A 5,543-nucleotide genomic window follows, 5' to 3' on the forward strand; every position below is an offset into this window, starting at 1 on the left:
TCGCTCAGTAAGTGAAGTTGCAGGAGGTGTGGGTGTAATTGTGTCTTATGGTGACTGTTGTTGTCTCCTACTCAGTTAGACACAAATTACAATTGAATAACCATAAAAAATTTAAAAACCCATGGACAAAAACACACCATGTAATCACACAGGAAGAGTAACCAAAAAAAGAAAAAAGGGAAAAAAAGAAGAAAAAAAAAAGAAACCTGGAATATCTGGGGATAGTGCTTTAAGAAAAAAAGTAGGGAAGGAGAATATTAAATGAAGAAAAATATGAGAAAATTGCAAAAAGAAAAAGAAGGAACAGATTTAAGCATGAGAAAAAAAGTGGGGAAAGAAAAAAAACTTAAATTAAAAAAATAAAAATTTCTACCAGGCACAGGGAAAAGAAAAAATGCTCAAAACTAGGGCCTGGTAGGGAAAGATTAAGAATAATAATATAAAGGACAAAAAATATTAATAATATTAGTTGTTTTAAAACAGACAAATACAAGCAAACTAATCACCAGAAAAAAGAAAGTGAAAAAGAAAAAATTAAAAATAAAAGAGCAAAAAAATCAGTGGAGGACAGGGCAAGGCACCCAGGCTCCGTCTAAGCACACAGACTGTGATGGAGTTCTTGTATTCCCAGAATGTAGGTGGGAGTGGGGGATGTCCACACCTCCTTTCACCAAGCGGGTGTGGGGTATAAGATTCACAAGAAGAATGTTGTACCTTTTCAGTCTTGCAGGTCCTGGGTGTCCTTGGGGTTGCTGGAATGCAGAACGTGTTCTTAAGCCCTGGGAATCTGTGAGAGGACTGTCTCTTTAAATATCCAAAACAGTCAAGCCACTTTTTAAACCTTCAAAATGGCGGTGTCCTCCAGACCGGCAAAAGTCCACAGTTCAGCCCACCTTTCTCTTCACCTTCTCTGTTTGTTCCCCAGCCACCATGCACAGTCCTCCGTGCAGTTCCTGGCTAGCAAGGTGATTTTTGGGTTAATTCTTAGGTCCTACCACCACTTGGGAATGTCCAAGCTGTCTGTGCCATCAGGATCACTCAGGATCGCTGCCAGAACGCAGCTCCGTATGTCTCCTTTTTCAGTATTTTCACGCAAATTCTTCTGCTAGTTGAGGTTTAGTCCACTTCTATATCCTTCCCTTCAAGGCTCAGGGGCCCAAGATTATCTTCTGTGTCTGTGTTAATTGGTTTCCCTTTTCTTTGTTAAAGAGGGTCTGTGCAGTCTTTCTGCCTAGTCTGCCATCTTGCCGGGAATCTAGAGGTATCTACTTGAATTACAATAGGGTCTGCTGACAGCACCAGGCCAACATCTTTGGAAGTTGTAAACCTGCACAATTTTTGAGCCTAAATAGAGAGAGTCTAAAAGAGTGAAAGGAGCAGAAGAGCTTCTTTCCTGTAGGGACAAAGTAAGTGGTTATAGGTAACAAAAAACCTTCTCCTGTATTGTTGTTGCTGTTGTTAGATGCCAGCAAGTCAGCTGCAATTCACAGCAACCCTATGTACAATAAAACAAAACATTGTCCAGTCCTCTGCCATCCTCACAATACTTGCTGTGCTTGAGCCCATCATTGCAGCCACTCTGTCAGTCCATCTCATTGAGGCTTTTCTCTTTTATCACTGACTCTCTACTTTACCAAGCATGATATCCTTCTCCAGGGTATGGTCCCTTCTGAGATCATGCCCAAAGTAAATGAAACAAAGTTGATCCATTCTCTCTTCTAAGGAGCATTTTGGCTGCACTTCTTCCAGGACAGATTTGTTCATTCTTCTGGCAGTCCATGGTATTTTCAGTATTCATTGCTAACATCACAATTCAAAAGGCATCAATTCTCCTTTGGTCTTCCTTACTCATTGTCCAGATTTCACATGCATATGAGGCTATTGAAAACACCATTTCTCAGTTTAGGCTCACCTTAGTCTTCAAAGTGACAACTTTGTTTCTTAACACTTTAAAGAGGTCATTTTCAGGAGTTACCCAGTACAATATGATGTCTGATTTCTTGATTGCTCCTTCCATGGAGGTTGATTGTGGATCCAAGTAAAATTACATCCTTGACAGCTTCAATCTTTTCTCCATTTATCATGATGTTGTTAACTGGTCCAGTTGTGAGGACTTTTGTTTTCTTTATGTTGAGTTGTAATCCGTATTGAAGACTGTAGTCTTTTATCATCATCAGTAAGTGCTTTAAGTCATCTTCACTTTCAGCAAGCAAGGATGTGTCATTTGCATATCACAAGTGGTTAATGAGACTTCCTCCAATCCTGATGCCACATTCTTCTTCATGTAGTCCAGATCTCAGATTATTTGCTCAACACAGAAATTGAATAAGTGTGGTGAAAGGATACTATCTTGAGATACACCCATTCTGATTTTAAACCATGCAGTTTCCCCTTGTTCTGTTCAAACAACAGCCTCTAGGTCTATGTACAGTTTCCCCATGAGCATAATTAAGTGGTTTGGAATTCCCATTCTTTGCAATGTTATCCATTATTTGTAACAATCCACACAATCAAATGCCTTTGCATAGTCAAAAACACAGATATACATCTTTTGTGTGTTCTCTGTTTACAGCTAAGATCCATTTGACATCCTTCTTTCCATGTCCTTTTCTGAATCCAGCTTGAATTTCTGGCAGTTCCCTGTCAATATACTACTGCAACCATTTTTGAATTATCTTCAGCAAATTGTGTGTGTGTGTGTGCGTGTGTGTGTGTGTGATTTTAATGATGTTGTTCAATAATTTCCACATTCTGTTGGGTCACCTTTCTTTGGAATGGGCACAGATATCAATCCCTTCTAGTCTCTTGGCCAGGTAGCTGTCTTCAAAATTTCTTGGCTAAGACTAAGACAAACTGGAAAGAATGGCCCAACCACTTCTGAAAAAGTTGGCCACCGAAAACCTTACTAATAGCAGTGAAACATTGTCTGAGATATTACTGGTAAACTTCTCCTGTGAGGTTCCCTCAATTTTGTGGTTACTGTCAGGGAGTTCTAATAATATTTCCCCCTTTTCATTAAATTGTATATGAAAATTCCATTTAGCTAATAAATCTATTCTTATTACATTAACTGAGGTGTCATGATTAAGTAGAAAGTGATATAGATCCTCCATAGGACTGAAAGATATGAGAATGGGCTTACAGTGGGTTATAGTTTGTTCTTGATTAATAGAGGTTTGGGTACTCCATGGAAAAGGCTTCTGTAAACATGTAGGTTGATAGCAGACAGCGTGGCACCAATATTAATTAAAATTTTACCAAGTCGCCCATTAACTTGAATAATTGTTTCTCCTTGAGGATTTAAAGCCAACACAAGAGAACCCTTGGTCTCTTTATTCTTATTTAGATTGTGTTTTCTATAATGATCGGTTGCCATTTTATTATTTAACTTTATACAGTCCTTCATAAAATGTCCAGATTTTTTTTACATTAAAACAAGTAGAAGGTTTAGTGCCTCCAAATGACTTAAATTTCTTTTGATTAAGAGACTGTAGTTGCTGTTATTGTATAGCCATCAATTTATTAGTCTTGGAAGTTTGTTTAGTTTCTAAGGTTTGAGCAAGTTCATGAGGTAAACCAGTCAGCTCAGCAATTGAGTCAGCCTTCCCATCCATCGAGTGCCTTTTTTATTAAAGTTAAAAGTTCAGGGTTAAGGCTGGACACAAAGGCTGCATTAAAAGGTCCTGATGCCTCTGAGGTAAAACGGTTAATCCCAGAGGGTTTTGTAATTCTCTGAAGAAGACAATTTTGGCAATATAAAAACTTTCATCTTCATTCTTTATGCAAGAGTAGATTTTTGTCCAGTTTATTATAGAGACGAAGGCTGTAAAGGGAGTCAAGTAAACCCTTCCCTTTTTTCTGGGCTTCTTGGAGCAAGTCATGACCTGTCTTATTTGTATCTATAGCTAGACTAAGTTAAGGATCTTTGCAATCAACAATCAAACCATAAGTGAGGATCCCTAGTTGGGCAATCCTACTTCCGTAGTGATACTGCCTCGGAAACCCAAGGAGGGGTCGCTATGAGTCGGGGCCGACTCGATGGCAAACAACAACAACAGGGCTTATTAACATGTGAATCAATTGATATAAATCAGATAAACCTGATTGGTAAGCTTCATTGAGAATTTTAAATTCTTTAGTAAATTTTTAGAGGTCTTTTCATACATCTGGAAAATTCTTAACAATGCTATATAATTCGGTATGGGTCCAAGGAACAAAGGATATGCTTGACTCTTTGGGAGTTTCCCTAATACCAACTCCAGGGGTGTTTTTTTCTTCCTGAGTAGACTCCTTAGGGAGGAAAGGAAGCTCTTAGAGGGTATTAATAGAGGGGTAACAAGGTAAAGACAGATACAGGGAGGATACAGACGGTTGAGGAGCAGAGGGAACAGGGTAGGCACCTGGCATTCTAAATTCTTTTGTGTGTTAGTCTACTTAGAAATAGTACATTGCATGGAAGCTAGTCTGCTTTCTTGATGTCTTTTAGAGGTGTCCGTGTACCAATCAAAACAGGCATACCATTGTATTTTCTGAATTCAGGAGTCTTTCTTTTCAATTGACCGAACAGAAAAACCAGTTTGTCTGGGTCAAAAGAAACTCGACCAGGCTACTGATGTTCTAAATGATCCTTAGTAAAGTCATGCCAGGGCTCCAGAAAGTTAGGTATGGGGGCTGGAACCCTTGGTCGTATGAATGGTCAGTGTGCCCAAAGGCAGTCCTGCCAGGTCTTTATACTGGCATTTGCCATCTTACTAAAACAGTGAATTGTACGTGCTACACAGCCTGATATTAATGACGTTGTTTGATAGTTCCTTCATTCTGTTAGATCACCTTTCTTTGGAATGGGTACAAATATGGATCTCTTCTAGTAGGTTGGTCAGGTAGCTGTCTTCCCATTTCTTGGCATAAATGAGTGTGTACCTCCAGCAAATGAGGTAGAATGAGGGATATCATTCCTGATGTCAGCTGGATCTTGGCTGAAAGCAAAGAACACCAGAAAGAAGTTTACTGTGTTATTGATTGTGCAAAGGCCTTCAGCTCTATGGGTCATAACAAATAAGGATAACATTGCAAAGAATGGGAATTTCAGAACACTTGTGCTCATGAGGAACCTTTACATAGACAAAGAGGCAGTTGTTCAAACAGAATAGGATTATAGTGCATGGTTTAAAATCAGGAAAGGTGCGTGTCACCATTGTATCCTTTCAGCATACGCATTCAATCTGTATGCTTAGCAAATAATCTTAGAAACTGGATCATATAAAGAAAAACACAACATCAGGACTGGGGAAAGATTAACAACCAGCAATATGCAGATGACACAGCATTGCTTGCTGAAAGTGAAGAAGACTTGAAGGAGTTATGATGAAGATCAGAGACTACAGTCTTCAATATGGAATCTACCTCAATATAAAGAAAGCAAAAATTCTCACGACTGGATGAATAAGCAACATCATGATAAACAGAGAAAAGATTGAAGTTGTCAGGAATTTCATTTTGTTTGCATCCACGATCAACACCCATGGAAGTAGCAGTCAAGAAAT

Source organism: Orycteropus afer, unplaced genomic scaffold (genome assembly GCF_000298275.1).
Source record: "Orycteropus afer afer isolate SDZICR_OR568_19922 unplaced genomic scaffold, OryAfe1.0 scaffold00968, whole genome shotgun sequence".
NCBI lineage: Eukaryota > Metazoa > Chordata > Mammalia > Tubulidentata > Orycteropodidae > Orycteropus > Orycteropus afer.